The 23,650-nt window shown below is 40.8% G+C and overlaps 1 protein-coding gene across 6 annotated transcripts in view; it reads right to left on the reverse strand.

Moving 5' to 3' along the window:
• Positions 1–23,650, reverse strand: part of PRUNE2 (prune homolog 2 with BCH domain) — a 295,929-nt gene that overhangs the window by 175,896 nt on the left and 96,383 nt on the right. The gene's annotated exons all lie outside the window — the stretch shown is intronic.

The raw sequence follows: 23,650 nt of genomic DNA on the forward strand, positions 1-23,650 counted from the left end.
GAAACTTATAACTCACAGGACCTATTTCTTTGAAAGATTTGTGTCTCCTAAAGACATGGCATTTCCTAGGTAATAATTTCCCTAGTTTCACTGAAGACATAAGAGTCAAAACACCATCAAGTAACCATCAGATGTTAACTTACCAAACAGATATATTCTAGTCAAAAGAAACATCTCTTACCATGGCTAGAGTTACCACAAGTAAATGATTGTGAATTCAGTTGATAGTTATTATATATACTGGACATTAAACTCACAAACCACTACTTTCCTCTTTGTAAACTTCTTAAGGTGCACTGTAGCACAGTGGTCCCAGGCATGCATTTGGAGCCAGAGTTCCTGGATTGAAAGGCGTCTCTATTCACCAGCCATGTGCCTTTGGGGAAAAGCTCAATCCTGCTCATCTGTAAAATGGGGGTGTTGACAACAATGACAGTGTGTGGCAAGTATTGAATAAATGCACAAAGAGCACTTAAAGCAGTGCTTGACACAACTTAAACATTTGAAATTTGTTCATTATCATCACTATTCCAATTTGACAATGAAGACAACCTGAGTGGGGCCACACCTGGTGACTGGAGATGGCAGAGATCACAAACCTTATAAGAAGAAGAGAGAGAGACTCATATTTGCAAGTAGAGAGAAACTAACTAATTCTTGACACGTGGTTGGCACTCAAAACAGGTCTGGTTCATGGAATTAAATGAGTCAGGTCCCAATCTGTGTCTCTATTTTATTAATGTGAATCTCAGGAAAGGGTATGTATATAAGCTTCAAGATGGATTTAAGGTAGCTCTATCCTGGCTGTGCCTTGTTAGGAAGAGCAAGTATCATACAAACTCTCAAGGATCCTTCTCTCCCAGGGAAGACTCGAGGGAGGGCCTAGTAGGAGCTTAAGGTATTTCCTCATAATTTTCTTCAGCCTCCACCCTCATATTTTCAGATGGACAATAGATATTTTTACATTTTTGTGAAAAGTACTTTGCATGCACAGCTTCAAGACAAGCCCCTTCAAGTATTTATATTGCCATCTTGAGCCAATATAAAAATCAAGAAACTTCACCTTCCAGGTAATTCCTCCTGCTTTGGTAGTGTTTTACCTGTTACGATGGGCTTCATATCCACTAACCTTTCAAACATCATGACTCTTTGATGTAACCATAGCAATCACTATTATTCCCATTTTGCAAAAGAAGAAATGGGGCTTGAAGAGGTTTTGACTTGCTGAAGTTTATGGCACTAGTAGATCATGGAGCCATGACTCGACTCCCAGACTGTAAATCTCTCATCCAGTGGTCTTCTCACTGTATCCGGCAATCACACCTTCTTTCCAAATAAAAGTTGTTACTCTAGGGGGCTCCAATATGGAGGCCTCTCCTTTGCAAATAGCACTTGGTGAACCAGCAGCAATATTCAAAACAGAGACGACTACTGGCACATGCAGCTTCCCTAGAAGGCCCTCCATTAGGAGTCGACCAAGGAGCAAGGTAGGAACTCTTCAATTAGATACCACCAAGCATCCCCACAAGGTTTCCCCACACTCTCATGGCTGGGAGACAGGGCTACGGTCAGCGAAGAGAGTTTTCTGCTTCACCATTGATTAACATTTCTCCTGCCTGGGCCTCTCCTCTCTCCTCTCACATCCTGAAAGTCCTGAATGATTGACAACCAGGAATTATTGTCTACGAATCTTCATTAACATCTTGGTGGTCCCTAATGATACATCAGATATGGAGGGGCTGGGCAGGGGATTCTTCTTAGAGGAGCTCATGGCCCTGGTTCTAAGAATGATGCAACAAGATCCTCAGATAAATATGCAACCCCCTCTTTATCATGAACAAGGGTCAAAAAGCAAAGGTAGTAGGGGTGGGGCCACTTCTAAGTTAATTAAGTCTTGGGAAGTTGCAACATGAATTTCCAGATGGGCCAGTAAAATGCAGGAACTGATAAGGAGTCCTTGTTCCATGGGTTTGAACCCTCTTTTTCTCCATGAAGCTTCCTCTGAACCCTCCAGGCTGACTTTGTTCATACTCCAAGTAAGCATGCAGGCTTACTAGAAGGCGGTTTTCTGAAAGCTAGGCTACCTTCTGAGAGCAACTTGAGGAAAGAGGCCATGTCTTTGTGTCCCAACAATTCCCATGCCTAGCACATGGCCCAGTTTGTTGCAATAATGAATTAATCAATAAATTATTTAGTGATATGTCAATCATACAAAACTACAGCACTTCTAGCCACAGTGACCTCTAGTTAACTAGTTAATGGGGAATTTTCATGCCAGTAAAACATCAGAACATATAATCAGTCACCTCTGACATCTGTATTCTCAAATCTAAGAAGCAGGCCACGATAAAACTGCTACTCTCCCTCTCTCTAGGTACCATTTGATGTAGTTGCTATTCATTTTGTACCCACCAGCAGCAACCCACTTCCCACCCTGACTCCCAGGAAAGCTGCATTTAATTAAATTAGGATTGGTGCAGGAAAAGCAAAGGAAAAAAGTCCACAATAGATCTTATAAAAATAAGAAGGAGAAAGGTTGTGCTTTCTCATATTCACTGGATGTGGATGTGTGTTTGCCATAAATGAGACCTGCTGTGAGAATGATGCTGGGTTTCCCATCTGGCAAATATCAGATTGAGACACACAACGAGAAATGATGTTTTATTCTTGAATTAATTCCATTCAGTTTATTTGGAGTGTCATCATATTCAATAAGCACTCAAGAAACAACATGATTAGAAATCCAATGAGGCTTCCAAATACAATGGAAGATAGTTAATGACCAAACTTTTTGAAGTCAAGAACAGCACATTTTACTACTATTTGGAATTCAAGTTTAAAACTGATTCTTTTAGATAAATACTGTGTGATCTCACATATACGTGAAATCTAAAATAGTCAAACTCATAACAGCAGAGAGCAGAACAGTGACTGCCAGAGGTTGAGGGATTGCAGTTAATGGGGAGATGTTGGTCAAAGGGCACAAACTTTCAGCTATGTGATGAGTAAGTTCTGTGGACCTAATGCACAGAATAGTGACTATAGTTAATAATACTGTACCAATAATTATTGGTACAATAATACTGTACCAATAATTATTGGTACAATAATACTGTACCAATAATACTGACTTCCTGAGTTTTATCTCATCAAAGGAAGACCTCGGGGCATCCACCGATCATGGCTGAGGTGATACAACTGCATAGCAGAGAAAGGACTCAAGGAATACAATGGATTTGGAAGAATACATAAAGAGCCAGACTACCTTGTCCCCAGACTAGATTCAGAAGCACCTGACTAAGGGAGGAGGAAAGAATCCGAAAGGAAAGCCAGAAAGCTGAGAGGCTGGTGAGGCCTTGGGAGAGATGCTGGCAGGACCTGAGAAAGGGCAGGAGCTGGGGAGAAGGAGGGAGGGAAGGGAACACCTCAGACAGATTTGAGCATGCAGGGGCAGCACTGACCTGTACCCACTTTCCCAAGGAGGGGCTGAGAAAGTAGACAACGTCAATGTTTCCTGTGCCCTTGTGCGAGGCCAGGGTGGGAGCAGTGTATAAGTGGGCTACTGACATGGTTTGGCTGTATCCCCACCCAAATCTCATTTTGAATTATAGCTGCTATAATTCCCATGTGTGGTGGGAGGGCCCTAGTGGGAGGTAATTGAATCATGGGGGTGGCTCTTTCCCATGCTATTCTCACGATAGTAAATAAGTCTCTGATGGTTTTATAAAGGGGAGTTCCCTGTACATTCCCTCTTGCTTGTCACCATGTAAGACATGACTTTGCTCCTCCTTCGCCTTCCGCCATGACTGTGAGGCCTCCCCAGCCATGTGGAACTGTGAGTCCATTAAACCTCTTTCCTTTCTAAAGTACCCAGTCCCAGGTATGTCCTTATTAGCAGCGTGAGAATGGACTAATACAGGTACTGAGGCAGGTCGGGACTAAAGTCTCACAGAGGACAGAACGAGAGGAATGAGAGGGCTGCAGGATGCTTCTCCACATGCCCCCCAGGTGATATTGTTAGGCAGAGAGAAATAGGCCGGGTCATCAGGAAGAAACACTCTCATCTGCATTATTCAAAAAATAAATAACTCTATCAGCAAAACTAACATATTATGGCTTTAATGTACATTTTGTCTATTACTTAAAGATAAATATTTTTCATAGATTTATTAGCTATTTAAGTCTTTTGTTCTTTTTTAAATGAAAGATTTAGCTATGTTCTTATTAATTTGTAAAGATTCTTCATAAAGATGTTAATATTTGCCAATACTAGCAAATATTTTCTCAACTTTATTTTTATTTTGGTCTTTTAATGTAAACATGTCTGTTTCTCTAGATTCAGGCAATATTATGTTAGCTATCTAGCAAATGCTAGTACAGTACTCATGATATGCTAGCAAGGTACTTCATTTTAATTACATTTTCTCTAATGTCCTTGGTGTCCCTGAAAGGGGGAGCTTACTAGTCCATTTTACTGGCAACAGAACTGATGCTTAGGGCTAAAGAATTTGTCCAAAGTTAAAGTGCCAGTATAAAGAATCCAAATCCAAGTCTATTATGCCATGTGGGGTTTGGTACCCCTTCTGCAATTATAATATACAGGCAAAGCAGAGTGCAGAAGGTTCTTCCTGACGGTGGCTTCTTACACTGGAGGAAGTGGCAAATTAGTAGAATAAAGGGACACCATTTGAAACACTAAGAGATATGTATACAAAGAGTTAAGGAAATAATGTGAATAATTTTGCACATAGCAAACGATGAACAATAAATAATAATGAACAACAAACATGATCGTTATTAACCCAAGAGGAGGTTTACAAGCAAAAGTTGTAAATGTGTTCTGTAAAGGGGTGGAGGATTGACAAACATTTGCCTCAATGATTAACAAGAAGAATGAAATCGACATTAGTGAATGAAGTTAATGAATGAAGCTAAGCTAAGGTCCATTATGGCTATCTAGGGGCCATCTCATTAGAGCCACTTATGGCAACAGATATTATACTGAGAGACCCTGGAGCTGGCTCAGAAGGGTGATTCTCTTACCTTCCACCAGGTTCCATTCAGACCAGAAATAACTGTGAAGGGAGCAGGAACTCTGGGCATCATTTGCTCAACTACATATCACCAGTTTGAATTGGCTTAGACTTAGAATCATAGAAGTTTTTACTCAAGAGGTCACACACATCTAATTTTCAGCCCTGTTCCTACACCCTGCCCATTATTGTTCTTGAAAAAAGGAAAAAAGAAAAAAAAAAGGCTCAGAGAGGTTACACAATTATCTTATGTTCACCCAGCTAGTTCATTACAAATCTAGGTCTAGAATCCCAGCCTTTTAATTCTCATTTCATAGTTCTTTGTTCCATACAACATGGTCTAAAGCATTTCAGCAAATCTGATATTTCTTCCAGCCTGCTTTTCAAAAAGGCGTGGACTATAAAGACATTATGAACTTACCCAGTAAGGGCTTGGGCAACCACAGATATCCCTTTATTTCTTAACAATGCTTTGCTTTGTTTGAAGCCAAGCAAGTTTTTTTTATTGTTTTAATAAGGCCTACTTTAATAAGCCTAGTTACTATTTATTGAGCACTTCATATATATCAGGAAATACTGAGAATTTTACCTACACTAAATCTTAAAAACAATCCTATGAACTAGGTTTTTAAGTATCTTTTTCACCAACGAGATATGGTGCTTCAGAGAAAATAAATAAATATGCTGATACAGCAAATGGTGGAACCAGGATTTCAGACTCAGGCCCTGGGGCTCAGCCTCAGGAGGTATCTGGAGGCGATAAGGTGGTGACAAAGAGTGCAGCCTCCGAGCCAGCGCGGTCGCTCACACCTCTAATCCCAGCACTTTGGGAGGCTGAGGCAGGGGGATCACGAGGTCAAGAGATCGAGGTCATCCTGGCCAACACACTGAAACCCTGTCTCTACTAAAAATACAAAAATTAACTGGGCGTAGTGGCCAGCGCCTGTAGTCCCAGCTACTCGGGAGGCTGAGGCAAGAGAATCGCTTGAATCTGGGAGGCAGAGGTTGCAGTGAGCCCAGATTGCACCACTGCACTCCAGCCTGGCGACGAAGAGAGACTCTGTCTCAAAAAAAAAAAAAAAAAAGAAAAGAAAAGAAAGAAAGAAAAAGAAAGAGTGCAACACCTGGGAGGGGAATACCTGGAAAGAAAGCTTAGTTTCACCACCACTTAGTAGCTGTCCAACCTCTAGCAAAGTTACATACCTTCTCCAGGCCTCAGTCATCTGCTATATATGTATAATGGGAATGCAAATACCAAGTAACTACCTCATGGAGTGGCCCTAAGAATTAAATAGGACAAATCGCATTAAGTTTTAAGCAAAGTGTCCAGAACATACTCAGAATTTGATATGTATTACCAATTTTATAATTATTATTACTCGAATTATCAGTCTGTTGATCTAGACCTACTAGAAGGAAAAAAAATCCTCCAATGCTCTTCTGCCTGCCACAGAGGAAGGCAAGAGAAGTTACTGGACTCCCACTGCTCTAACATATGGTCAGAGCTGAGACAACAGACAGGCCTTACCTGGGAATGGGGGCCTAATTGAACGATGCTGGCCAGGGTGACTGGGTTCCAGCTGTCGGATGCTGAGAGGAAGCTTTGGCCAATCTACAGAATGAATATGCATGAACTATTACTCTAGGTAGGTCTCAGTATTATACTCTATCAGTATCTTGGGCACACACGTGTCCCAAGAGCAGATCTGCCTTCTTCTAGATAATGCTACCATCAGTAACACTGGGCTTCAAAGACCTCACACTGTCAAAGCACCATAACTATGGTCACCAAACTGTGGAGACCCGGACAAACACTGAGAGAAGTCAGGCACTAGACCCAGACCCCTGCCTTTGAGAGGGGTCTTATTTCTGATCCCTCCAATGTCATTCTGTGAATCCCATCTTAGCAGACCCCATTGGATCTTGAAACAGTCCCAGCCCAGAGACAGTTCACAATTCAACTTGTCTTGGTTTGTGATTCAACCTGATTTGGAGTTACTAATAGCCCCTGCAGGAGCATGTTCTCCCAAAAGTGATGCGACCATGTTATCTCTGCCTTATGGTTTCTTGTACATGAGTCTAAAAGGGGAAAGAGGGGGCACAGAAAGGGGCAGAGGAAGGAAGGGGAGATAAATGCAAATATTTTGTTCACTGTAAAAATACAGAATTTTATTGACAGGATCCAAATACGGTACTTTTAATGAATCATGTAGCCCACCTTCTATACCTGGTGGTTAGTACATCCCATTAATTCAAAGCCCCAGGTATACATAAAAATCACACATAACTTTTTTAACAAATGGCCAGAAACCATTTTTTATTGAAGTACTTATTTCTGCCTGGACATTGACTTTTCATATTGAGAAAATTTCTGAGAGAATAAGACTCAAACAGATAGATATTGGGACTATAAGACCACTGTAAAACAACTGCAGAATCTGATAAATCAAGGGAACTGATTGTTCCAATCACTCACTTCACAGTGCCTCATTTCAAAGTTTAACCCAGGCTCTAATGTTTAAATCAAGTTTGTGTATAATTTGGGTAAACAAAATGCTTTTCTTTACAAAAGATATATGATCACTCATAAAATGTTGCCAAGTAAATTGATTAAGAACACACAGCACTCTTCTATTAGCAACATAAGATCGAAATCTTGCTAGCTCCAAAGGAATTTTTTAAATAAGCAAGAAGAGGAACTGTAGAAGGGACCACGCAATGGACTGGTTCAATGACAATATCATTAAATGACAAGGGCTGATAAAATAAAGCCTCACTATGATCATTAACCCCAGGCACAGGAGAAGCACACATGCTTCTCCTCCTGAGGCACTCATGCCCCAGGAAGGATAGGCAAAGAAACATGCATGGTGAGAAACCAGAAATCTGAGAGGATTCTGTAAAAGAACTTGAATCATAAAGATCCTCATTTTGGCATGGCCCCCACCACTTCTTCCCGATTGGTGTCACAAGTGTCTGGCATGCACTTTATGCTACTCACACAACCTATTTTACTATAAAACGGGTAGACTGAAAGAATGCCTCCTTACAGCTGGCATTTATGCATTTCCTAATTGTGATAGTTAATTTTGTATGTGTCAGCTTGACCGCCACATGGGCTGTCCAGACATTTGGCCAAACATTATATTCTAGGTATGTCTCTGATGGTGTTTCCAGATGAGATTAACATTGGAATTAGCAGACCAGGTAAAGCTGACCACTTTCCCCTGTGTGGGTAGGCCCCAGCCAATCAACTGAAGACTCAAATAGAACAAGAAGGCTGAGGAAGAGGGAGCCCCTCCTGCAGAACGTCAGTCTTTTCTGGCCTTAGGATGCAAACTGAAACATTCGTTCTTCTTGGATCTTGATCCTGCCAGCTTTCAGATCAAAATTAATATAGATGCTGTTGGCTCTGTCTCTCTGAAGAACCCTGACCAATACACCCATTTACTGAGATTGTTTCCAAAATGAAATCACACACTCACACATACACACACACACACACACAAGCATTTAACAGTGTTACTACTGGGAGAGGAATTGGGGAGAAAAAAGGGTTTACTTTACATTTTGATCACTGTGTACTGTTAAAATTTTCTAACTTTATGTATGTATTATTTTTAGCTTAAAAATAGTAATAGGAATTATTAGGTCAGAAAGAATGTATTTCATTAGTTATAGTTTCTCTTTTACATTCTATATAATTGAAAAAATACATTTCTATAGGTATAAATACATAAAAATGCACAGAAAAAGAACTGAAAAGGGATATACCAAATTGGCAATTACTTCTGGTTTGAGATTGAGGTGATAGTCAAGGGTGAGTTCAGCTGTTTTTGTTTGTTTGTTTGGTTAGTTTTCTTTTCTTGGTAACATATGCATATTTTACCAGATAATATAATTATATGCTTATTTATTGTTATTCAAGAGAAAGAAAACTAGATAGTATTTTAAAAATTGTTTCCCAAAAGTCTGAAAATTTAGAAGTCACATTCACCAAACTGTCTTTTTCCTTTGTTTAATAGTTCTACCTTACAGTTTATATAGGTGAAATGTGGTTTTCTTTGCAAATGTCAAGGGTTTTTTAACTTGTCTTTTTCATAGATCTTGAACCGCCCCCAACCCTGCCCCCCGCAACAAAGTACACAGGATCACAAGGGGCCTAGCCATTGCCCGCTAAAAAGCAGCAACAGTTCTGGTGCTATGTTTCTGGAATGGTAGAGAGGGGAAGGGGGTGATGTATCCATCCAGTGTTTTAAATTAAAGCCCTGATATTCATAAACATACAGGCAGGGTCTGAAGGGGAGTAGGAATGGGTGCTGCCTGGCAACCACCCTCCTCCTTCCTAAGAGCAGACACTCTTTAGCTGCGCTTTTTGTTGGAGCTCACTTTTTTAGTTCAAATCTTGCCCTGTTTGTCTTTACAGATTTTACCTATGTGAGAAACACATAGGATGAGAAGCACCTTCAGAAGGGAATTCCTTTTCTCCCCTCTCCCATGATTAAAGCAACATGGAACTGAATTTCATGAGTTTCAATAATAACAACTCTATTTTTTAAATTTCTTATTCTTAATTGTAGTTAAAAAAACATAAAACATAAAATTTACCATCTTAACCATTTGTAGGTATATAGTTCAGAAGTATTAAGTATATTCACATTGCTGGGCCACCAATGTTTAGAACGTTTTCATTTTGTAAAATGAAACTCAATATCCATTAAACAACATCTGTCCATTTCTTTCTTTACCCAGCACCTGGCAACTACCATACTAGTTTCTGTCTTTATGAATTTGACTACCTCAATAAGTGAAATCATACTGTATTTGCCTTTTTGTGTCTGGCTTACTTCACTTAGCCTCACGTCCTCAAGGTTCATCCATGTTCTAGCGCATGTCAGAATTTCCTTCCTATTTAAGGCTCAATACTCTCCCATGGTATGTTTATACAACATTTTGTTTAACCATTCATCTGTTAATGGACACTTGAGTTGCTTCCTTGGCTATTGTGTATAGTGCTGCTATGAACATGGATGAACAATCAAATATTTCTAAAGTCATTTTTGAAGTGATTGCCATGAAAAAAAAATGCTAAAAATTAAACAGTGGCATATTCTCAGAGGCCTACACCAGAGCACCTTACATGACCACATAAACCACAAGCCTCCCCCATCTTCTCTATTGTTAGAACATCCTTAAGCACACAACCAGGCTGCAGATCTAAGAGAAGGGTCCTATACTAAATGGTGTGAGTTGGTCCAGAATCTCTTATTGGATTTGACTTCCCATGACTCTTCTGCATCCTGGAAATAGTAAGATACCAAGGACCAAGATCAGGAGTGGAGGCTTTGAGGAAAAGGGACCCAAGTTACTGCCCTGCCTACTGCTAACTTTGGAAAAGAACTTTTTGGAGAATTACACTTAAGCCAGTCCAGATCACCTTGGCAGGCTTCTTATGTGGGACAATGTGATCAAAATTTGAGATCAGTGATTTTCGGCCAAACGCGGTGGCTCACGCCTGTAATCCCAGCACTTTGGGAGGCCGAGGTGGGCGAATCGCCTGAAGTCAGGAGTTTGAGACCAGCCTGGCCAACATGGTGAAATCCCATCTCTACTAAAAATACAAAAATTAGTCGGGCATGGTGGCACATGCCTGTAATCCCAGCTACTCCAGAGGCTGAGGCAGGAGAATCGCTTGAACCCAGGAGGTGGAGGTTGCAGTGAGCCAAGATGGCACCACTGTACTCCAGCCTGGAAAACAAGAGTGAAACTCTGTCTCAAAAAAAAAAAAAAAAAAAAAAAAAATTCAGTGATTTTCCAATGAATGTACCATGTGCAATCCATAGGTGTACTGCCAAATCTTGATCAATATATAAAATTTATTTTTGCCACACTGAGCATACACATTATTACTACAGAGCCTTAATTTAATATTGAACAAGGAAGAATATGATGTTCAGGATGTATGCATGGTGGAGGAAAGAGGCAGGATCATTTGTCCTAAGTTAAACATAAAAAGTGACTGTTACATCATGTTGGGTCCAGAGAAAGAGCATGTGGTTATCAGAACATGAAAGAACTTTGCTCCATGAGTATATTAAGCCTGGGTGGTCAGGGCAATAAAATTTCTGCTCCAACAAGAAGGCAAACAAAAGAACTGCGTGATCACTGTAGATATCTTTATAGATACCATAAAACTCTGTTTTGTTTAGTAGCAATTGTGTTGCAGTTAATACTGACTTGTTTGATATGGTTTATGGTTTATTGACACTCAAATATGACAGGAACAAAATATTTTTTATTAGGAAGAGTTTAGTGACCACAAAAGAGGCTTAGACCACCTACCCATAGGTGATAGAAAAAGGGGCTGTGAGACCCACTGCTCAAATGCCTGTTTTCTAGAAATGTCCCCTAGGTGGCAAATACCTATCTGGAATGGGCAGCACCAGTGGCCAAGAGACCAAAGACCCCGGATGAAAATCTCAGCCCTCTCTCTTTTTTTTTAAATTATACTTTAAGTTCTAGGGTACATGTGCACAACATGCAGGTTTGTTACACGTGTATACATGTGCCATGTTGGTGTGCTGCGCCCATTAACTCGTCATTTACATTAGGTATTTCTCCTAATGCTATCCCTCCCCCATACCCCCACCCCATGACAGGCCCTGGTGTGTGATGTTCCCCTTCCTGTGTCCATGTGTTCTCATTGTTCAATTCCCACCTATGGGTGAGAACATGCGGTGTTTGGTTTTTTGTCCTTGCGATAGTTTGCTGAGAATGATGGTTTCCAGCTTCATCCATGCCCCTACAAAGGACATGAACTCATCCTTTTTTAATCAGCCCTCTTGCTTTCTATCAGAGACATGATTGAGAATTTATTTGGAAACAGCAAAGCAAAATGTAAATGAGGTTTTTAAAATTGTTATTTATGGGCAATAAAATAATAACAACTTGAAATTTAAAAGATCCAGATTAATTTTCCAACTCTTCTTTTTCACCTTTAATTGTCGGCCCAAAGTGCTGTTTGGAGTTTTGACAATGGATTGCTAACCTCTGTGAGGTTAAATAACTTTTGGATTTTTTGATTTTGTAATTTCCTTCAGAAAAGGAAGACACTGCGCCCTACTCCTCTGGATATAGAATTCACCTCTACAGCAAGCCCACACCCCTGTTCACCTGGATGGATAGAGAAGCAAGGGCAATTTTCATCTATTTAAGATTACACATAAAATGTTGAATTGTGTGCATACGCTGTCATAGAGTGGAAACAAACACTGAATAACATCTGAATAAACTACAAGATATATTTTATACTTAACATTTTTCAAAAAACACCTCCTGCTGTTAAAGCCCATGCCCCATAAACATCTTCAGCAAAGCAGTGATAAAAGCAAGAATAACAACCTCCAAATGATAAATTGGTCAAATTTAGAGAAGCCTAAATAAGCAGTGTTTTCCTTACCAGTCAAACGCAAAGGTTACACACACATGCTCACCAACTGCCCTCTCCTTGTTTTTTGATTATAAAACAATGACTTCATTTGTGTCGGAATTAAATATGATTAAAAGCTATTAACCAAGGTCTAGTAGTTATCTAACAAATATTTTAATTGAATGATGTTTCTACACATGACAGTATTGCATTAGGACTGCTTGAAAAGAAAATATTCACTGCAAGCAATTTAAAAAGTTTTTTTTCTCTTTGAAAAGGATAGCCTCAAGTGAAATTGATTAGCAGTAAAGAATATTAGAAGAATATATTTATACCATAGTCTATGTTTGGAATGCAAAATAGATCTAGAAAATTTGGCATGGATACAACAATTCAACATCCCTTAGCAGATTATTAATGAAAAGTAATACAAAATTAATTGGCATCTCTAATTTTTAAAAATGATTTCTTTAATAAGAGCTATTTCTACTGGGCCTTTTTTTTAAAATGACAACTATATTTCAAATATATTATCAAAACCATTTGGAATAATTCTGGAATATAATCTAAAAAAGAACATACCTATCTCTTAAATCTTACCAGGTTAAAATGTATTAATTTCCACTTATCGTAAAAAAAAAAAGTTTAAAGGTAAACTCTGATAGCGACTACCTTGTGGATATAATAATAAGTATTATTAAATAGTTTCATATAATACAGAGCATGCTCTGCCATTTTCTATAATGGTAAATGTGGTAAGAGTAACTTGAGAAGGAAGTAAAGCAGCAAAGCTCCTTGGTTAGTCAAAGCCATCAGTGCTGCATAGAGACAATGTTCAGAATCTGACCTAGGGCATCAATCAAACAACTAAGATATGGACTCTTTCAATGACACAAAAGCGTTATGTCATTAATGGAGCTTGGATTGTAGCAATGTATTCTTATAAGGTGACAAATTAACCATATGGCTACCTCGTAGATGACAAAACTAAAATATATTAAACTCTGTGGGGTAAATACACCCACAGGCAAATCTAATATACTGACATTTTTAATACTAATTGAAGCTGATTGATTTACGTATTTTACGTTCTTAACTCTCCAAAATGATGTATTTAATGTTTTATTTTTAAACACAATTAAAAAATAATATATAAATATATACATACTGCAAATGTAATACAGATAACAAATTCATTTAAGCCCATTTATGCACATTAGTAACACACCATGTGGCAGAAAGACTAGGACTACAAGAAGACCCCTTGGCGATTTATTTTATATTAAATCCCTAATGGCCTCTCCTTATCTTTGCAAAAATATGCACGAAAGTCCAGACTATGCAGCCATTGAAATGAATGGTTATTTATTTGCTAAACGAGAACCCTATGTTTAATGTTCCTTAGACATAAGGTAGTCTGGAAAAGTCGCATTCCTACAGCTCCATACATCATTTATTTTACATACCCTAACTTCTCACAACAGGCAGCGGAAAAATATCTCTGAACAGCATTGTAAGTTGCTGAGATTTTTGTTTCCAATTCCATTACTGGAAGATTAAATGTTAACATGTTTACTTGCTTCTTTAGCAACAAAAACAAATTCATGTACCATCTTGGTGCCTGACACATACATGAATATAAAATGGGAGAAAGTTTGCAAATATCCAAAACTAAAATCAAACAATGGATGAGTATCAAAAGTTCGAACTTACAAATTAATCTCAATTAAATACCAGAGAGAAAGCTTCATGCACTTTAAATTTGTCTACAAAAAAAAAAGTACTAATAATTGGAAAGTTCTAAGAGTGTGTTCTTGCTCTTTCAAAGAGTAAAGGTTGTTTTCCCCCTTTGTATAACATGCTTAAAATATGCCACAAAACTTAGCCCTGGACATACTGGTTTTTAATATTTATGCTGACATCGACACACTTTCTTGTCAAGTGATTTTCTATTAAATCACTTGAAACAACCAAAATGTTTCAGTTCCAGAGATATCCAATATCCGTAGGTGATAGGAACATAGGCAAACCCACATTGTTCGCTCTTTCCCTCAATGCCTCTCCATCTAACTTCTGGCAGCCTCAGATAGTTAAAATCAAGAAGGTTTTCAAGGAGAAATTCCTTCTAAGATGGTGAGAGATGTAAAAGCAGCATAATGAGATTTCATCTACTTCTTTGAAAATGTTGTGATATCATGGTCTCACACACAACTTTGGGAAGGGTGATACATTGCCTTGGTGCTTCAACTAAACCTTCTAACAGAAGCATTTACAAAGAAGCAATACCTGGCATGGAAGAATGTGTGGAATGCGAAAAGGGACAAGACCACCTTCCTTATCTTGGAGGAAGCAGTAATCTATTTTTCTCTATAGGATATATGCAGATAAGCAGAACAAGCAGTACTTGTAAGGTGCACTTGCAGGGTCATGCTTGGGGCTAATTCTTGCCCTGATCCTAGGTAAAAACTCAGGCAATCCCCATGATTTTTTCTAGATACTCTTAGTTAACATAACTCCCCAGGCATTTCAGTTCACAATAGGAGTCTCAATTTCGTAATCAAAATGTTCAACCCCGTGTCATAGTCAAAACTGCAATCTCAGAAAGGGTTCAGCCTCTCCCCTGCCCCAGCTAGGCTGGGTGCTGGTGGAAGGGGATGCGGTCTCTCTCCCTTTCATTCTTTCCCCACCTGTTCCTTCTATCCCTCATTTATCTTCCTAGCTGTAGATTCCTGACCCACTTGGGTTGGTGCACAAGGAAGCAAGATGAGGTAAGAGGGGTAGAAAACTTAGCACTTCACTGTTACTTTCCGGAGTCTGTAAATATTAGACTGACTGTTCTTCACAGGTGTTTACACTGACACTTTGTCTCATGGGTCACCTGTGGATCTGTCAGAGCTCCTATCTTCCATCTCCCCTGGGGCCCTAGACGACTGGAGTGCATTTCTGTTCCTCATTTCCCAGCGCTTGGGAAGCTGGCTCTGCCTCTCACTTCTCTCCGCTGAGATCTGCATTGTGTTCACTCTAAGTCAGGCCTCTTGGATGAGATCTAAGAAAAATGCACACTGCCTCTCTCACACATGCCCCAGATCAGCCTGTTTACTACTCTGACAATTTTTCCACGGTGCAGGCTGCTCAGGACAGCCACCTATTCTACACCCCACTGTGAAGCCAGCTAGTCAGCACATTTTTTTCACTTTAGATTTCCACAAGTGAGGCACATGCCCACTGTGTCCCCCAAACTGCACGGGGCGCACGGGCATCTCTTTGGCGGGCTTTCCAAACTATTGCCCAGGCTTGGGTTGAGGGACTGATGCCCCTGCCCCCTTCCTCACAGGGAACCCACGTGTTTCAAAATTTCTTCTCTTTTCTATTTCCGAATTCCAGTCCTTTCATTCCCTCTAAGAGGGTGAGAAGTTTAAAAGCAGGGTACTGAGATTTCATCTACTTCTTTCAAAATGTGTCATGGTCCCATATCACTTTGGGAAGAGTGAGCTATCGTCTTGGTGCTTCAACATAACCTTCTAACAGAATGTTTCTCTGCAAGGTGTCTTCCATGTGCCCTCCAGAGCCAGGCTTTACCTTCCTCCACCCTGTTCTCTGCGACAGCACAGCAACTTTATGGACAGCATTGAGTTTCTTCTGGCTGCTGACTTCCTGTTAGTTTCAGCCAACAGAAAGCCCCAGTGGGTGCTGGGAAGGAGAAAGAGAGTGAGGGCAGCATGCTTGTTCCTAGATTTCCTTTTGTTTGGGGTCAGCATGAACTTGGCCATTCCTTGATCAAAAGCCCCTCTAGAGGTGATCCTTTCTTTTTAACCATTTCCTCCAAGTTTTTTGAAAACTTCTCTCTTCCTCTTCCTTTCAGGCTTAAGGTGGTAACTTCCGGGAGGCTACCCTGTTCCTTGCAGTATTCCTCACACTGCCTTCATTTAATAAAATGGGCTGGATACAGTGGCTCACGCCTGTAATTCCAGCACTTTGGGAGGCCAGTCTCCTTCCTCACTCTTTGACTGGCTCCATGACTTCCTTTAACAGATAGAACGTGGCATGATCTTGTGGGACATCTGAGTCTCAGCCCCCAAAGTTCTCACTTCTGACATCTTCAAAGGTTTCTGTTCTCACATAAGAAGCCTGGGATGAAACCACATGGGCAGAGAGGCCCAGCTGCCCCCTCATTTGCTCCAGCCTTCCCAGCTGAGGCCCCCCACCCCATGCAAGCGAGGCCACCCTGCATCAGCCAGTCCTAGCCTGTCCTAGCCTGACTCCTGCCACATGAGTCAGCTCAGGCAAGACCAGCAGAATCATGAGAATACTACATTGTTTTAGTAAGTTGTGGTGTGGCTGGGCATGGTGGCTCACACTCATAATCCCAGCAGTTTGAGAGGCTGAAGTGGGAGGATCACTTGAGGTCAGGAGTTCAACAGCAGCGTGGGCAACAAAGGGAGACCTCATCTCTACAAATAATTTTTTTTTTTTTTTAATTAGCTGCTACTCAGAAGGTTGAGGTGGGAAGATCATCTGAGCCTGGGAGGTCAAGGCTGCAGTGTGCCATGATCGTATCACTGCACTGGAGCCTGTGTGACAGCGAAAGACTCCGTCTCAAAAAAAATAAAAAATAAAACATAAAAATACTGGTGTGCTATTGTACAGCAGTAGCTAAAGAAACACGGGCTTCACACCGGAACTACTAAATTGTGTCCACAGCTGGCTAATTTGTCCAGGCAGTTCCAGACTACTATGGACTAGGTAATCATCAATGGTAACAATTAATTGATTCTTCTGTGACCTAACATAGAATAATGAAGTAAGAACAGGACTTTTGAATCAGATGTCCCTGGACTGGAATGCTACTTTCTGGTTTCAGGTAGCGTATTTTCTCTTTCTGAGTCTTAATCACCTATAAAATAGATATAATCACCTATGTCATTAGAAGGGTGTCAGAATTTTAGAAGGTAATTCATGTAAAGCACCTACCACTGTACTGGGAACACAGTAGGTACTCAATGAAGGGGAGTTCCCTTCCTCAGTATCTGTGTATATGCATGCATCCAAAAGTTGAAACCTGAATCAACTCTCTCTAAACCAGTGGTTCAAAGTGCAGTCTCTGAACCAGCAGCATCAGCATCACCAGGGAACTTACTAGAAATATAAATTATCAGACCCCAACCCAGACCTACTGAGTCAGAAACTGTAAGAGTGGGAGAGTGGGGCCTGGAAATCTGTGTTCTACCAAGCCCTCCAGGTGATTCCGATGCAAACTAGACTTTAAAAACCACTACTCTAGGCTAAGAGAAATCAGGATAAAAGCAAGTAACAATTTGGATGTTTCTTCAGTTCGCACTTGAAAAATGCTTCCGGATACACTGTTATGGTGTTTCTGGACTCTGTGCAGAAAGACTCTAAGGTTTTCTGTCTGTAAACATTTTGGGGATAGGCAGTTTCAAATAATTGCTTTATTTAATTTGACACTTATGAGGGGCTTACCATGTGTCAGGCACCATTCTTTTTTTTTTTTTTTTTTTTTGAGACAGAGTCTCGCTCTGTTGCCCAGGCTAGAGTGCAGGGACACCATCTCTGCTCACTGCAAGCTCTGCCTCCCGGGTTCACGCCATTCTCCTGCCTCAGCCTCCTGAGTAGCTGGGACTACAGGTGCCCACCAACACGCCCAGCTAATTTTTTTTTTTTTTTTTTTTTGTATTTTTAGTAGAGACGGGGTTTCACCGTGTGAGCCAGGATGGTCTCAATCTCCTGACCTCGTGATCTGCCCGCCTCAGCCTCCCAAAGTGCTGGGATTACAGGCGTGGGCCACCGCGCCCGGCCTCAGGCACCATTCTAAGCATTTTGCAAATATTAACCCATTTAATCCTCAGGGCAATCCTTGGAAGTAGTTACTAGTATGATGCCATTTCAAAGAGGGGACACACTGAGGTTAAGTAACTGGTGGAGGATCAGAAGCTGGTATGTGTCAGAGCAAAGACTCCAACCCAAGTAGATTCCATACCTTTAACCACTACCTCATACAATGTGTATGTGTGTGTGTGCGTGTGTCTGTCTCTCTCTTTCTTAGACAGGGTCTTGCTTTGTTGCCCAGGGTGGAGTGCTGGAGTGCAATGGCATACCACAGCTCCTGCAGCCTTAAACTCCTGGGCTCAAGCCATCCTCCCACCTCAGCCAGCCTCCAAAGTAGCTAGCACCACCGTGTCTGGCTAATTTAAAAAAAATTTCTTTTAGTAGAGATGGGAATCTCCCTATGTTCCCAGGATGGTCTCTCGGACTCCTGGCCTCAAGTGATCCTTCCACCTCGGCCTCCCAAAGTTCTGGGATTATAGGCATGAGCCACAATGCCTGGCCTCACCCTCCCTTTACTATGATCTTTGCTTTCTGTTGAGGAAGGGTCAGCAATTTGCAACATTTCACAAATTCCCTGGTGGTCAACAGCTACTCAGTATTTCACACCATGATATAATAAAGAGGTAATTATACAAATTATACAAAATAATATCATATATAGGGAACTAGAATTTATCTTTTACTTGAAGATTCAAACAGCAGAGTAGTAAAAATGGATTAATGCTCTCTCTTGAGCATCCATTTCATGTTTAATCCTGAGAAACACCCAAGATAGACACAGGGAGAGAGGAGGGACCAGTGTGATGTTCATGGCATTTTCACAGACTGAGAAAACCCAGAGGTGGGATCAGGAAAGGGCCTGAGGAATTCTTATTTTGCAGCTAGAGGGAGATTCCCTTTACAATTAGGGAGAATTAACTAAAGCTCTTGTCCCACTGGAAGCTGGGTAGCAGAACAAAATTATAAAACAATTGAGCACATACTGATGTCTGTCTGTCATTTTCTCCATTAGAAAGACCTTACAGGCCAGGTGTGGTGGCTCATGCCTGTAATCCCAGCACTTTGGGAGGCCGAGGTGGGTGGATCACCTGAGGTCAGGAGTTTGAGACCAGCCTGGCCAACATGGTGAAACCCTGTCTCTACTAAAAGTACAAAAATTAGCCTGGTGTTGTGGCAAGTGCCTGTAATCCCAGCTACTCGGGAGGTTGAGGCAGGAGAATCACCTGAACCTGGGAGGCAGAGGTTGCAGTGAGCCGAGATCACGCCACTGCACTCCAGCCTGGGCAACAGAGTAAGCGAAACTCTGTCTCAAAAAACAAAAACAAAAACAAAAACGCCTTCCAGCTTTTTTGCTTTGCTTTGTTTTAAATTTCTAACTTGATGAAAGGTATGTGATGCTTGTATTGTCTCTGTCACCAAACAAAAAGGACTGTTGACTTGGTTTCAAAGTTTCAAAAGTTATGAGGCTCATTTTCTGTAACCTCATATTTCACATTGTATCACATTAGGATATTGTGTGGGGATATCCCAGCAACAAGTGCCTTTTGGGTTTGCACATGTCCTTCCCATCTCTTTTGCCCAATCTGAGTCCGGTTGTGACTCTGGGGCTCCTCCCAATGGTTCCAGGGATTTTAACCTTGATCTACATTTGAAGCTCTCAGCCTATTTTCCAGATCCTCCGATACTCAAACATTATTCTTGCTCCCCTCTCATCACCCAGCCTTCTCCATCTCCTGCACACTCTGAAATAATCTGTCAGAAGATCCTCATCCTGCCGTGCTGGCTTACTCTGGATCAAGAGACAAAGACTTCGGCTCTATCTCTGATGGACCGAGTAGGAAGAATCAGGCAAGTGCTTTACTAATTAACTGGATTACACGGTCCCCCCACCACTAATCAGCCAAAGGCAGGCATCCCAGTCTCTGTTGTCACCCTCACAGTCCTCAATGCATGCCTGCCACAGCTTGTCATACATTGCTCATTATTCTCCCATTTGCATTCTTTCCTGTCTTTGTACAGCATGAGTCAACCCACCAGGTTTCCCAGAGCTTAATCCAGAAGGGACCCAAACACTAGGGGTAAGGCCATTTCACTGCTGCTTTTAACTCAACATCAATAACCATGCTCTCTCTCCTCCCTCCTAGTTCATATTCTTCTCTGTGCCTGGAATGTTTTTCCTTTGCCACCCACCTTCTACCACCCCCTCCTTCACAACAAACCTCATTTACGTGGCCAACTTCTGCATGTCCTTTACATTTTAGTTTCAACACCATCTTCTCAAGGGAGCACTTTCTGATCTACCTCCCCTTCCCAAATTAGGCTATGTGCTTCTTTCGTATCGGTAGTGGCCCATTAGAGCCAATTATAATTGCCAATCATTTGTAAGCTTAGGGAAGACAGAAACCATTGCACTGCAATATTTAGCCTCTATTTCAGGGACATAATGGCTACTCAATAATTTTTTTATTGAAGGGATTGGGAGGGGGAGCTGCATGATGAGAAATTACTTAGTTGGTACAACGTATGTCATTTGGGTGATGAATTAAAAGCCCAGGGTCGGGCGCAGTGGCTCGCGCCTGTAATCCCAGCACTTTCGGAGGCTGAGGTGGGCGGATCACGAGGTCAAGAGATCGAGACCATCCTGGCCAACATGGTGAAACCCCATCTTTACTAAAAATTCAAAAATTAGCTGGATGTGGTGGTGCGCGCCTATAGTCCCAGCTACTCTGGAGGCTGAGGCAGGAGAATCGCCTGAACCAGGGAGGCAGAGGTTGCAGTGAGCTGAGATTGTGCCACTGCACTCCAGCCTGGTGACAGAGCGAGACTCCATCAAAACAAACAAACAAAAAATCCTGATGTGACCACTATGCAATCTATGAATGTAACAAAATTACACTTGTAGCCCATACATTCATACATATAAAAAAGGATTTAAAAATAAAATAAATGTTTGATGACAAATGACCATGTTAATGGGTGATTAAATGAGTACATGCATTCAAGCCCTCCCTGTCAACGCTGGTGTCCCAAGGACACAACAACTGGTCTGAATGGCTGTAGACTGAGCTGGTGGTGTCAATAACTATAGTGTAGGTTGAGAGCTTTATTGTTTGGGCTCCATGGGCAGGAAGGTTCAAAATGACTGTTTCCCTTTTGGTTTGGGATAAAAAGCAAGCATTGTTAAGTGCCAGAACAATGGAGAATCATCCACAGGTGCGCCTGGCATACGCACTTGCAGAGAAACTGAAAACTAGATTACATCATGGTATCATGAAAAGAATGTTAATCTAAAATGTTGAGGGGCAAAACATAGACACAAATCTTCACTGTCATGAACCACCTTTTCTAGAAGAGTCTTCTAAAGTTCATTTATAACATGAAAATAATAACAGACCTATTTCAAAGGGTAGTCATGAAGGTTCAATGAGAAAATAAAAATCAAATGTAAGGTATATACACTCAAAAAAAGGTATGATAGACATTCAATGAGTGTTGGCTACTGTTATGTTCATTTGCTAAAATTCAAATTATTCAAGGTATTGACTAGCACCATGCTATGAATACAATAAGCATCAAGTTATCCTTTTGAAGGAATACAAGAAGACAATAATAAACAACCAAAGCCTAGTTGTAGCATCTTACCTGTTTTCCTCTTTCCACCACTAGGCGACACCACTGACCTGTAATAACCCACTCTTCTCCAACAGGCTCAGCACAGCCATCCTTAGCAATCATGTCAATCAAGCAACAGTAAAAAAGATGTCTATCCTACACAGTAACTATCCTAAATTATTCCTTTGTTTGACTCTTCTTATTTCTCTGAGTTGCCACTGGCTATGTGGTATAAATTTGTTTTTTCATTTTAGTGTGTACTAAAAAAAAAGTCTTTGTTACTTAGGGAACCAATTCAGTATTGACCATGGATGGGAAACGGGCACTCTAACACAAATGTAGTCCACTGTTTCACTTTTATATAGATTTCTCTGTCACAAGAAAAGGGAACAATTTTCCTCTAGTTTCACAGCCTGCTTTTCTATGACAGGTTGATACAATGTAGTAATTAACCATTAAAATATCGCATATGATTCTCAGGAGTGTTACAGACAAACTAATTTAAACCAAGGTCAGGTCCCCAAATCAGCAAAATAACTCTGAAGGGAGGGGAGAGAGAATATAAATGAGAAGAAGTTAGCAACAGCTGCTATTAAAAGTAACACTAGGCAGCTAAAACTGGTCTGAGCACATTCCTAAAAATGTAATTAGCCAAATCCTTCCAGAAATTAAACCATCAAAATGACATTATAGTACACTTTAAAAATATATTTACAGAGTGAAAGAGCAGTCATCTTAGCATATGACTATGTCCTGAGGGTTTCCCTTCTCATAAAGAAAAATGTAGACAGAATTAGATATTGTGCTATGAAGAAAGTTCCAAGTGTCACATACATTTTGTAAAAACCTACTTCTTAATTCCCTCAGCAGCGCTAAAGTTGAGAATGAATTAAATCGATAGGCTGGTTTCTGGTTTCTTTGCCCACTTATGGGATGACTAAAATGACTAGAACAAAAGTCTACCGATGACTTTTCCAGATACCAACAGTTATTAAAAGGCAATGAATGAAGACAGAGGTGCTGAACTCTGCCAGTGTCGTGGAGCTTGTTTCTCAGAAAGCCAGACATTGAGACCTCATTTCCTTCATGAGTAAAAGGCCAACTTATCTCCTCCTGCTCAAGGATTTCAACTTCTAGACTTTCTGAAGGTCTAGAAACATACAAATTTTATTTATATAAGGTGCAGTGATACATAAATTTATTCAAAAATGCTTTCTGACAGTATGTCCATGCCCTCAAAGGTGACTGTGAACTTAAAAGAGAAGTCTCAAATAAGGAGCCAGAGGTGCCAGAAATACCCAATTTAAAGGGAAAGCCTTAGGCATTTTGGTGACATATGGAAAGACTTTTTCATAGCTTTTTAACCTGCATTCCGAAGTTACTAGGCAGAAGAAGTAGCCGTGAAGGATGGCGCTGTAGTTTCTGAAAAGGAGCATGTGGCCATATGGAAAAGGAAAAAGCTGTGCAAAGTGTACTAAGAAAAGGAAAGAGGGGAAGTGATCAAAGTGACATGGAAAATCCATGATGTTGTCCAGATGGTATTATCAGAACTCACGGGTATAGTCCAGAATGGTGAAAGCTCAGGAGGAAAATGATAATCCAGGATGCATCATTGCAGAGAGCAAGCTCTGTGTCTCTAGCCGAATAGAAGAGAGCAGAGAGCAGGGAAGACAGGGCTTCCAAGGCATGAGCCTGAGTCCCCAGCATGCATGATGACCAATGAAGGGAG

The sequence above is a fragment of the Pongo abelii genome, chromosome 13 (genome assembly GCF_028885655.2).
Source record: "Pongo abelii isolate AG06213 chromosome 13, NHGRI_mPonAbe1-v2.0_pri, whole genome shotgun sequence".
Taxonomy (NCBI): domain Eukaryota; kingdom Metazoa; phylum Chordata; class Mammalia; order Primates; family Hominidae; genus Pongo; species Pongo abelii.